Consider the following 13382-nt stretch of genomic DNA (forward strand, 5'->3'; position numbering starts at 1 on the left):
ATGGACTCTCCTGTGTTTGTTCTTTCATGAAGTAAGTATCTACTAGTGCAGAGATGGGGAGACTTCAGCCCTTCAAATGCTGCTGGACTACAGCTGCCTTTAGCCCCAACCACTGTGGCCAATGGTCAGAGGTGATGAAAATTGGAGTCCTGTGACATCAAGAGGGCCACCCCTGCCCTGTTGCATGTGTGGCTAAGTGTTCCTTAGATGGCTGGATGGCTCCCACTGTTGGAGAAGTTGACCTGACATGGTGATGCCCATTTCATATGGCAACCTCCATATGGCAACCTCCTTGCATCAGTGGCTGGTCCCTCGGAATGTAAAATGCTTTAACCTATATAACGGAAGCCAGTTAAGGAATAAATAGCACAGAGGACATTAAACATCCCATACTCTAAATGATCATTCTGATCCCGTGGGCCTTTTTCTGGGCTTCAACAGGTACCTAATCTTCAGTCAAATGACATCTTAAATTCCCGTTTCTGGTATATAGTCAAAGCCAGAGGGAATAAATCGTTCAGATTGCTAATGATGCCTCACACAAACTAGAGTCTGGTGAGAATTTAATTACCCTTTAATTTCCTGCATCCTTCTTCTTACACCTCGTTACTAGAGGAATATCAATCTTATTGCTGCTAATTTCATCACTGGTTGTGACATTTCGGAAACAGCATCACAGGGGAACCGAGTCGCCCTTACCCTTTACAAATCCCATATTGCCTCTTCATCGGCGATTCAACCTGTTTGCATATTGCAAAAGAGCATCTGCAGGCTACGTGCAAAACGTAATGTGTTAAAATAGCTGAATTACAAAATTACAGAGTTGGACGCAACCCCAAGAGACATCTAGACCAACCTGCAGCAGCGCAGGAAGCACAGCTTAAGAATCCCTGGCAGATGATTTAAAAACCTCTATTGAAGGAGAGCCCGCCACCTTCTGAGGGAGCCTGTTCCACTTTCAAACAGCTCTTATGGTCAGAAAATTCTTCATAATTTTTAGCCGGAATTTGAATCCATTGGTTTGGGTCCTTCTCTCTGGAGCAGCAGAAAACAAGCTTCCTCCATATGACAGCCCTTCAGATATTTGAAGATTGCTTTCTTATCACTTCTCAGTCTTCTCCAAGGCTAAACCTACCCAACTCCCTTAAACGTTCCTCATAAGGCTTAGCTCCCAGAGACTGAGAACATGGCATGCAAGGGCAGTGACATGCAAGGAGAAAGGAGAGAGACTTGTTGCTTTGGACCAGGATATGATCTGAAGGTGGGACACGGGTGGCGCTGTGGGTTAAACCACAGACCCTAGGACTTGCCGATCAGAAGGTCGGCGGTTCGAATCCCCACAACGGGGTGAGCTCCCGTTGCTCAGTCCCTGCTCCTGCCAACCTAGCAGTTCGAAAGCACGTCAAAGTGCAAGTAGATAAATAGGTACCGCTCCAGCGGGAAGGTAAATGGCATTTCTGTGCGCTGCTCTGGTTCACCAGAAGCATCTTAGTCATGCTGGCCACATGACCTGGAAGCTGTACGCCGGCTCCCTCGGCCAATAAAGCGAGATGAGCGCCGCAACCCCAGAGTTGGTCATGACTGGACCTAATGGTCAGGGGTCCCTTTACCTTTACTATGATCTGAAGGTACATGAGGCCACAAACTTGCTGACTCTAAGCAGGTCTCGGGAAGGAGTTCAGAAGAGTTCAGAGAGACATTTGGCACCCCGGAGAAGTTATTCGCCCCTGCTTGGCAGTGTTCCTTGCCTTTTTCTCAGAGGAGTTCCTGATCAGGCAGGATTCTGAAAGCACACTAACTCCCCCAACAGCTGGATGGAAAGAGGCATAAAATGGGGAAAACTGAGCAGGTGGGGAAGAATAGAGGATTCTGGGAAATGGCACGGCTGGCTGTAATCCCGAACAAGAGTCTTACACGCCACAACACTTCGTTACAGGCCCCACTTGTTAAGCCCTGCTAATGAAATGCAAAACGAGAGAAGGAGGGAGGGATCTGTAGTTCTGCCTTCAGAAAATGTCATTGTTCATTCCTTTTGTCCTCTTCACCACTTTTTAAAAAAGATGTTCTCTTTCTTATGCACAGGCTTCCCATCCTTCCCAATTTAGGCATGTTCAAAACGTTCAAGAAATGTTTAAATGCTGGATGCTGTGAGAAAAGATTACCCCGCTCCCAGGTGACTTGAAAGCACAGATAATAATATCAATCCAATTAGATATTCTGGCCCCTAGATGATGATTTATTTTTTATTTAAGGAAGGAGCAAGAAAGCCGAGAGCCAGTGGTATAAATAGCAGGTGTAATTTCATCAAGCGGGAAAGGAAACCTGAAATTATCACTTTGAAGCTACCTATTAAGCCTTTTAATTTGGCGTATTTAATAGCACCACACTTGTCTGGTCATTTCAATTTCCACTTTCCTCATTATTGGTGCGCAAGGTTTCAATATCCAAACAAATAGGTAGTGTCTCCAGGGTAATATGACCCTTGTACAGATGTGGAAATAAAAATTATTTTAAAAGTGGAGGGGGACTTCATTGGAAATGGATGCTGTCTAGCGTATTTTGCTCACAAGGACTTAAAAGGAGCCGTGCTAGATCAGGTTGAAAGCCCATCTAATCCAGCATCTTGGGGCTAACCAGATGCCTGTGGGAAGCAAAAAAGCAGGACCTGAGGACAACAGCAAGTGGTATTCAGAGGCACAATACCTCCAACCGTGTAGCCAATGTAGAATGTAGCCATTGCAACGAGTAGCTTTGTCCTCCATGAATTTGACCCATCCTAGCAGAGACATCACCTTGCCACCAAAGGTCCGTATAGTAAAAGCTGTGGTTTTCCCAGTAGTGATGTATGGAAGTGAGAGCTAGACCATAAAGAAGGCTGATCACTGAAGAATTGATGCTTTTGAATTCTGGTGCTGGAGGAGACTCTTGAGAGTCCCATGGACTGCAAGAAGATCAAACCTCTCCATTCTGAAGGAAATCAGCCCTGAGTGCTCACTGGAAGGACAGATCCTGAAGCTGAGGCTCCAGTACTTTGGCCACCTCATGAGAAGAGAAGACTCCCTGGAAAAGACCCCGGTGTTGGGAAAGATTGAGGGCACAAGGAGAAGGGGACGACAGAGGACAAGATGGTTGGATAGTGTTCTTGAAGCTACCAACATGAGTTTGACCAAACTGCGGGAGGCAGTGGAAGACAGGAGTGCCTGGCGTGCTCTGGTCCACGGGGTCACGAAGAGTCGGACACGACTAAACGACTAAACAACAACAACAGCTAGCAGCCATCACTCCCTTCTGTGGTAGCAAACACTGCAATTTAACTGGGAAGGAGCACGTCCTTTTGTCTGCCCCGAATCTCGCACAACTTCAGCTTCACTGGATAACCCCGGCTCCTAGCAGTTTGAGAAGGAGCAAAACTCTTTTCCAGCTGCTTCATTTTATATACACCTTGTATCCTGTTCCTTGCCTTCTCTCTAAACTAACAAGGCACCAGCGCTTGTGAGCTTTCCAGCAGAGAGGAGTTTCTCCAACCACTCGATCCTTTTGGGCTGCCCTTTCCAGCTTTGTGACAGCAGGCACGGTTCTCAATCTCCCAGCAACCCTTTGAACCTTGCACGCTCTCCTCTCCCTCCCGCCTTGTCCTTTTTAACCACCTCGGCTTGTCTTTGTGCTCCGAACCTGCATCACAAACCTTCGTTCTGAACAGATTTCATTATTTTCATCCTTGGCCAGTCCTAGCAACAATCTGCATCTGTAATTCCAACTGCACACCCTGAACCAACCTACTAGAATGAAAAGCACAAGTGTTTTTCCATTTCTGAAAATGTACATGATCCTAAAAGGATTGTTTCACTTATTAAAACTTTTATGCTGCTGTTCACATGGAGTTTCAGGGCAATGTACAACAAATTTTGAAATGCAGTAATCAAGCATTAAAACTGCAATACAAATAAAATGCAGTTAATGACACACACACACACACACACACACACACACACACACACCACAACCAGCCCATGGGATTTAAGTGTCCACAAATGCCTGGGAGTGTAAATATGTTTTTAATAAGCATTTCAGGTTCAAGTTCACCCCCTCCAAGGAACTACTTCCATGCCGTTTCAAAGTTGCATTTCATTCACAAAAGTCATTGCTTTCTTGAAGGGGGTGGTTCAGAATTATACAAGCTATTCTGCTAAAGCATAAAATATGCTTAAGACTGAGAAAACATAAAAACACATATGCAGTGTAGTGTGAACAATTGCATTATTTATTCGTCCCAGCAATTGTGATATTTAGGCTTAAACAACAGAGAGTTAGAAATGATAAATGAAATGCCAACAATCAAACACAGAGTGAAGTGCAGTGAAACCCCTATACATAACTGAACTAAAATTAAAATTGAATTGCATTTAAAATTGCCCAACGTTCCACTCACTCAGCAATTATAGGAGCAACTTTCAGGTGTAATTCAGATACTTTTGCATTAATTCAGTGAATTGGTTAACCCCAATTTGTTCATTCTGAGCACCTTTCGTGAGTGGCAACACGTTGATGCCTCCCTAGGCTCAGAGGAGAAGTGATTTCATGCAGATGGTGCCACCACAGAAAAGTCTCCCCTGCTAATGTAAAGGTAAAGGGACCCCTGACCATTAGGTCCACTCATGGCCGACTCTGGGGTTGCGGCGCTCAACTTGCTTTATTGGCCAAGGGAGCCAGCGTACAGCTTCTGGGTCATGGGGCCAGCATGACTAAGCCGCTTCTGGCGAACCAGAGCAGCGCACGGAAACGCCGTTTACCTTCCCGCCGGAGCGGTACCTATTTATCTACTTGCACTTTGAGGTGCTTTCGAACTGCTAGGTTGGCAAGAGCAGGGACAGAGCAACGGGAGCTCACTCCGTCATGGGGATTCGAACCGCCGACCTTCTGATCGGCAAGTCCTAGGCTCTGTGGTTTAACCCACAGCGCCACCCGCATCCCTTCTCCCCCTGCTAGCTGCTGCTAAATGAACCTCCATAGGTGGCAACACCCCCAAGAAGAGCATCATTGTGAAATCATAGAGACTGAGTAGGGCAGTAAGGGGGAAAGTGCTATCCTCCTTCAGGTAACCTAGTCCCAAGTTGTTAAGGCTTTCATAGATTTGAACCAAAACCTTAAATCTGGCACCTTACTCATACTAAATTCGGTACCTTACTGGCAGCCAGTGCAACAACTTTTAAGAGCTGTGTAATTAAGAGTTGCATTCTACACTAGCTGCATCTTCTGAACCAACCTTAAGGGCAGCTCCATGTAGAACACACTGCAGTAGTCCAGTCTTGAGCTTACCAATGCATGAGTTGCAGTGGCAAGCCTATCTCTATCCAGGAATAGTTCCTAGCCAAAGAAAATGATTTAGTCATTGCTCTAGTATTCTCACTTCCTTTTGTCTTACCTTTACCAGCGGTGCAATGAGTTTAGCATCATCTGAAGGCGAGGGGAAAGATTAATCCATCAACATTTTGCCCTTTAAGTCAAAGGGAGGACTTGAAAGGTGATGTTAGCAATTGCTAGGTTCTGTTCATCATTCAAGAACACCCTTCAGCAGTGAGCAATCCGGGCTTGATTGATGTCGTGTGCCCTTTCAGCTTCCAGGGGAGGCTGTATTTTGAAGGAAGCGTGACATCTGTAGGGTGGCAGACAGCGGGGAAATATACGAAAGCACTGTGGAAGAATGATGTGAGGAAATGACAAGAGACTTGTATTGCATCAATGGGGGGAGAGATTTGTAGCAGTTCCGAAATACATCAAAACCGGGGCCGGGATCCTACGGTCCTCCAGGTATTGTATGACTCCAGCTCTCATCATCCCAGCAAGCATAGCCAATGGTCAGGGTTGATGGGAGATGTAGTCCAGTAATATCTGAACAGGTTCCCCATGCCTTTTATTGCAGGTCAAAGATCCCATTAAATCAGGCCTACAGTGTGGAGCAAATAGATCAATAAATACACACACACACTTTTGGATCCTAGTTCAGATAAGGGGACCATGCTGTCTATTTGTGCCCCATATATATATATATATATATATATATATATATATATATATCTGCACTTAAGGCTGGAGCTATGCATCGGGGAGTGGGGACCATTGTGAAGTAGTTTTTAAAGCTTCAGTCAAACTATAAGTGTCCTGCTAGATCAGTGGTCTGCTAGGAATAGTTTTAATATTATATTGCCATGATTATTATGATGATTTATTACCCGCCCTGCACCTTCAGGTTCCAGGGTGGGTTGCAAAAATTACAACACAATGTGTTTTTTAAAAGCAGTTTAAAACAACTTTGAATTACAAAAATAAGTTGGGACAGAAATAGGCATCTCAAGTGTCAAAAGCCAAGGGGGGAAGGTGCATCTTCAGCATTATCCAGAAGCTGAAGTTGACAGATGAACCTCTGTGGGGAGAGAGTTGAACGACTTGGGGGGCTACCACAGAGAAGGCCCTCTCTCATCTCACAACCACCCCCAAAGCTTCTGAGGGTTGTGGGACCATCAAGAGGCCGATTTTAGCACCAGTTTAATACTAGTTTTATACATTTTCGCTAGCTTGACAGGAGTGATATACCATCTATACAGCATTTTCATCACATTTTCTTTTAATGCAGTAAACTTTAAACCTTCGCCTAAACCCCTTTTGAAGCCACCTGACTTGGCGGCCATCACCACATTCTCGAAAATGAATCCCATAGTTCAGTGATGCACAGTGCAAAGAATTGGCTCCTCTGGTCCATCCTGAATTGCGGAAATCGACATTGGGTGGTCCATTGGGTTCTTGTATTATGAGGGAGATGGGGGAAATTCTCTTTGTGGGGACATTCCCCCCACTATGAGTAACCTTACTGAGTTCTATGATGTCCCCTCTTACTCAACTTTCTCCTAAACTAAAAAAGCCCCAACTGCTGTAACCTTTCCTCAGTCGTAGAACGATTGTTCCCAAGTTTCCCTGCAGAGCAGGAATTACTATGCACTTTGTAAAGACGTACTCTCCAGCCCGATTTCACGCTGTTCTTTCAACCTAAAACTGCTGTTTTCCCTGTTCAGGAAAGCTCTTGTTTGCCAGTTCCTTTCATTCCATTGAAAACCCTGACATGTTTTGCACTCAGATGTTTTCAGCAAGTGGCCTCCATGGTACAATGAGAACTATAGGATGTGGATGCTCGAACAGCAGGCAACATGAAGCAAAAAATAAAATAAAAACCAGTGCCATTCTGTACAAAGGAACAGTGCAGGCCAGGACTGATCAGCCTGAGTTGGTGCTCTCCTAAGTAGGTTGCAGCTGCTACTCAGAGCCCTGAACTTTTGCAAAAGAGCTGTCTTACCAGACCACATCAAAGGTCTGTCTAGAACACTGTCCTGTTTCCATCAATTCATGGGTTGGCAGTAGAAGATAGAGTGTGTAAGGAAGGAGGAGAAATTTGGAGCACACTTCCGGAAACAATATGTCAACCGAAACAGAGATATCCTTTGAAATTCGTCCATCTCTGAATTTTGTGGTGCAGGTCTCAAACCAAAAACTGGAACATAGGAAGCAGTCTTATATAGAGTAATCTCGGCCACCTTCTGACAGCTGCTTGCCAGTGTTACATATTGGGTGAGAAAGTCTACCCAATTCAAGCTTAAAGGTGAACCTACCAAATCTGCACATTGTGAAACACTATCTGAACTGAAACAGATCTCCAAATTTTAAAACGCTGTTCCCCAGCCAAGTAATGTGCACAGAGGTGCATATATTATTGAAGATAACAAATATGCATCAAATTAGGGGAAATTACTAGCAATTTTTTTTACTATTAGTCAAAACTGCAAAACTGCAAAAATGTGTTTTATTGGAAGAAATCGGTACTAAAATGTGAATAGATTTTTATGAGGCTTAAAAAGTAATAATAATGAACCACACTGAACTGGAAAAATGAGAGAAACCAAGAAAACTGAAATTGACAAGTCTGTCCATCCCTTATAGTGTCTAATTGGGATTACTTCCTAGTCAATGTGTTTAGGATTACAAATGATTGGGGGACACACACACACACCATATTTCAAGGCACAAACAGCACTTTACACAACCCCGTTCAACCTGCTACATGCCCTCAGCTTGCCTGAATCCATGCCAGCCCTCGCAAATCCTAAAGCTGCAGCCATGGTTGTTGCGACAGCCTTGAGTATTTGTCACGTGTATTTGTGTGAGAGAATGATCCCCGCCTTCTAAATTTAGTTGCTGATTTAAAATAGGAGAAGAAGCATTTGCTAGCTAGCAGAGAATAATGGAAGTGTCAAATATTAGAGCGTGCAAGACTCCAAGCGGAATGCATAATATCTAAAGCAGCACAGAGGCTGGAATCAAGCAAAGTGCTCAAGCACGCGGGTCAGGTGTGGGTTGCTTCTGCGAAGCAGGTGGAGGGGCTGGCACTAAATTTTAAACCTCTTGGGGTTTTCCTCCACCCCCTCTCCATGGTTTCCATCATTTGGGTTTAGCGATATTTTTTTCTCTCAGCAGCCCTTCCTACCATTTTTGTTCCACACATTGGAGTAAGTTGCTGGGAATCTCTGCATTGTCAAGGACAAGCTGGTGTCAGGTCAGCCATCCTTCCCCACTTCCAGAAGGTATTTTCTTTCAAAATCATAGCTTGCTGTTTCACTCAGGAGTCTCACTATCTGCAGAAATGCCTTTTGCATGACCTGTTGTGACGGCTCAGCGAATTATTATTTTTATTTATTTTTTAGAAGGTTGAGCCATTGACTAGAAACAGAATCTGGAAATTTAAAACAGCAGGTCTTCCTCCAGAAAGTCAAAATGTGAACAGCTCCCAGGATGGTCACAGAAGAGTCCAGCATAGCCCAACTACAAAGCCTTATTTAACTTCTTTTTGAAACCTGCTCAAGTTCCAAACAGAGTTTAAGATAAATTCACATAGTAAAAGAATAAACAAACGTGTTGTTCTTCAAACCCCATTTTTAAAGTTTTAAAAACCGTGTTGTAACCACCTATATGCACATGCACACTTCATTCGTTACTTCAGCAGAAATGCATCAGTTTGATAGATTGTATTCGATGCAGATTAATACCATCTTCTGAAAAAGACAGTCAGTTTATTCAGAGGTAATACCCAGTCTTTTCAAGGACCCAGCCTTTGTAAGTCTACTCACAGATAATTCTTACTGCTTTCAGTGAGGCTCCTTTCCAGATAAGTGAGCATAGAATTGCACTTAGCTTGGAATGACAACTAGATAAGGCATTTGCAAAGCGGTTTGAACCTTGTGAGTGCTACACAAACATTGCGTGGTGATTATTATAATAATGATGAAGATGATGGTGCCACAGCTTCGGTTTCAATGTCTGTCACAACACGAAAGTGATTAGATTCAGGAAGTTGACATTTTCAGTCGCGTAAAAGAAGACGAGGCAGTTTTGGAAAAACTGAGTTTTCTGAACGTAAGAGGAAAGGACTTACGTTGTCTTTTGTACCACAAATTCATTTATGCCAACAAGTGGGGTAAAACCATGGAGTCATAGAGTTGCAAGGGACCCCAAAAGTCATCAAGTCCAGCCCTTTCCTGGTGCAGGAATTCCACTGCTTTTGTTGTTGTTTAGTGGTTTAGTCGTGTCCGACTCTTCGTGACCCCATGGACCAGAGCACGCCAGGCACTCCTGTCTTTCACTGCCTCCCGCAGTTTGGTCAAACTCATGCTGGTAGGTTCGAGAACACTGTCCAACCATCTCGTCCTCTGTCGTCCCCTTCTCCTTGTGCCCTCAATCTTTCCCAACATCAAGGTCTTTTCCAGGGAGTCTTCTCTTCTCATGAGGTGGCCAAAGTATTGGAGCCTCAGCTTCAGGATCTGTCCTTCCAGTGAGCACTCTGGGCTGATTTCCTTCAGAATGGATAGGTTTGATCATCTTGCAGTCCATGGGACTCTCAAAAGTCTCCTCCAGCACCAGAATTCAAAAGCATCGATTCTTCGGCGATCAGCCTTCTTTATGGTCCAGCTCTCACTTCCATACATCACTACTGGGGAAACCATAGCTTTGACTATACGGACCTTTGTTGGCAAGGTGATGTCTCTGCTACATCATCCCTAATAAGTGTCCATGCAGCCTCTAATGATTAAAAATGTCTAATGAGAGCTATGCTGTGCTTCCACAGTTGGAGGCAGCAGTTGCTGGAAACCACAGGAAGAGAGAGGGCTCTGGTGCTCGAATCCTGCCTGCTGGTTTTCCACAGGCACCTGGTTGGCTGCTGTGAGAACAGGATGCTGGTTTAGAGGGGACATTGGTCTGATCCAGCAGTCTCTCCTTCTGTTCTTATGCCAACCAGATGCCTGTGGGAAACCCACAAGCACGACTTGAGCCACACAGCGCTCACCCCAACTGTGCTTCTCAGTAACTGATATCCAGAGGCATACTTCCTCTGACAGTAGTGGTACAATGATTGTCGGAGCCTCCACTACGACCGAGCTGATAAAGCTCATCCTCCTCTGGTCGAGTCCTTCGGAATCGCCTCCGACGATAATTAACGACCTGAGCCTCTGATGAGCCTTCAGGCACGTTCCCCATTCAGCAGAGTATCAAAGCAGCAGAAGTGATGAGATTTATGGATACATCGCTATGCTTTATTTCTTACTATGCAGACAGAAAAGAAATAAACATCCTCTCTCTGTGAGAGCAGAGAGCAACTGAAACAAACAAAGGAACAGGAAACCAGTAACATCACATCCGTCTCCCATCTCCCGTGAGACTTCCAACAGCCTGGAATATCTCTGGAATGTAAACAGAGTCTTGTGACTCTAAGCAGCTGCACAGTGGCAAACAGAAACTAACAACGATATCCTTATCCTCCATGAATTTTCGAATCCCCTTTTCAAGCCACCCAAGCTGGTGGCCATCAATAACTTTCGTGGGAGCAGATTCCATGTTTAACTGTGATGGTTAGATAGCACCCTTCAGACCTTTCCTGGGGCCAGCACCTGCGAGAACCTTGAGCACTGGGCCAGGATGCTACCTGGGTTCCACCTGACTTTAAATTTCCTGTTCAGACATAACGCCCAATCAGGACTTGAATATGTACCCCTTCTGTTCAGCACAGCAGGTCAGTACCTATGGTTACGAACTTGCAGAAATGAAGCGGTGTTATTCTAGTAGGAGAACTTTTTTTCCCCCTGCTATTTTTAACAAGCCTATTTATATAGTTGTTTCCACCTATCACCAAGGTAGAGCTTCAGCTTTTGCAAAACCAAAGCGTTCCTGAATGGGGTTCTGTGATCAACATATAACACCTGCAAGCCTCATTTCTCCGGATCATTCAGACCTGCATAGTTTCCACTTGACAACCGTGTTGGCCAGTGGAGATGTGCATGTATGAATTGCGCCGTCAGAGACTTGATATCACAGAATGGAGATTTTTTTAGTAGGTAGTGGAGCAGGTTCACATATTAGCTGGCTGGTAACTTCAGTTGTTCCTCCATGCTTACTCAAAATACATGGGGTCGGGAATAAGGGCTGTATCCAATGCTACTCCTACTCAAAGTAGGACCCATTGAAAGTCCAGAAAACAAACAAACAAACAGTGAGTTTCCCTGGGAATATAATTCAACAACAGTATTAAATCTAAATATAATATGTAAATAAGACAATACACAATGGAGGCCAAACATAAACAGGATATTTTTCAATGCTACTGTTTCCTAATTTGTTAGATAGATAATAATATACTCACAATAAATAAAAATAAAAATACATGGGGTCGGTTGAAGGCACCTCTCTTCAGATGTCCGGCACAATGTGTGGACAGTTTGACCAGAACAATATCAGAATGTTTAGTACACATTTAGTGAATGTCAGTAGGAATGGCAGATCAGGAATCTCCAGGTAGCGGACCACCATATTCTGCTTTTGCAGAGCTATTCAGAGGCTTCTTCATGTTACAGTACCCATCTTTACAGTTTCAGAAACAGGAAGCAATAGTTGCTAGGTTAGAGTCTGTGTGTCAGAACCACACACTGATTGCCATTTTGCAAAAGTGTGTTCATGAACACTTCCACGGACTAAAAATCCGGGTGCAGCAATTACTGAGGATTACATTTCACAAGGCTCTCTGAAGAAGGGCCAGTGGGCATTCCATCTTAATCACCACTGGTAGCTTCTGGTATAGATAAACCAGGCATTTTCTGCACTGTCCTAAAATTAAGATAACTTATAGATTAATTCCTTTTCATGTTTGGTCTGTGGGTTCTTGAGGGGTGCCGATAACATAGGTACAAATTGAAATGTGAAATGATATGATGAGTGTGATACAATGTCTCAGTAAATAATGGCATGCTCGTACAGTTATTCAACATTTTAATTGCTTCCGCAAGTGAAATGATATATAGGCTGCCAATTTTAGACTTGTTGTCTTTGTATAGTTGAAAGATGTCTGCAATATGCTGGAGACAGATATAAATATAGATGTAGATGATATAGATATATCCAGTATCCTAACAAAGATATCTCATCTTATGATGTTTAATTTGAAAGAAATGATCACTATGATAAAAAAAAACCTAGAAGCAAAAGAGGCACACATTTTTGTTTCCATTAGATTCTATCCACCATTCAACTGATGTTTGCATGCTCTGCATACTCCTGCAACCAGTTTACTTTCAGAACCATTTATATTTATATTTCATCTGCTTATCTTTTGTGTCTGCATGATTTGCATATTAATTTCTGCATGAGGCTCACATTATTTCAAATCCAGATATCTCTGGTGCTAAGAAGCCATTCATAGGTTTCCATGTATGTTATTTTTCCCCACCCTTTGTTTCCCGTTACTAAATTTCAAATATGCTTGGGATGTAAAAGTGGCATGAAACTTTTGTGACGCAAGCAAAAACTTACAAATTTGGAGTCGTCCTCTAATTGGACACTTTGTACTTTTTCTAGCTTTGTCCAACCTTCAGGAATGGACAATACATTATCTTATCAGTCCTTAACCATATTGGATTCCAAATTGAAAGCCATACCTTTATTTCAGTTGAAGTGAGAAAACTGGACGGGCACATCATGCAGAATATTTTTTCTTTTATTTGTATAAGTATTTTAGTCTCGCTCAGTTTAAAGGAACCACAGTTGGTTAATCATGTGACTTTCAGCTGATTAATTAATTAATTAATTGCTAGTTTCATCAATTTGAAAATGAGTAAAAACTATCATTACGAAGGAACCACTCTCTTTTCGGATTTTTACTTATATTATTAGTAGTAACAACTACTGCTACTACAAAAACAACAATGTAGTACTATGAAACAACTGCACTGAAAAATACTATAGAGTAATATTATTTAATATAAATATATTGTTGTAATGTGTCAAGAGGCGCAAGG

The 13382-nt window shown here is 43.3% G+C and overlaps 1 protein-coding gene across 37 annotated transcripts in view; it reads left to right on the forward strand.

The window, feature by feature from the left end:
• Window positions 1-13382, forward strand: part of DLG2 (discs large MAGUK scaffold protein 2) — an 877737-nt gene that overhangs the window by 837721 nt on the left and 26634 nt on the right. The gene's annotated exons all lie outside the window — the stretch shown is intronic.

This window comes from Podarcis filfolensis (genome assembly GCF_964270895.1).
Source record: "Podarcis filfolensis genome assembly, chromosome: 4".
Taxonomy (NCBI): Eukaryota; Metazoa; Chordata; class Lepidosauria; order Squamata; family Lacertidae; genus Podarcis; species Podarcis filfolensis.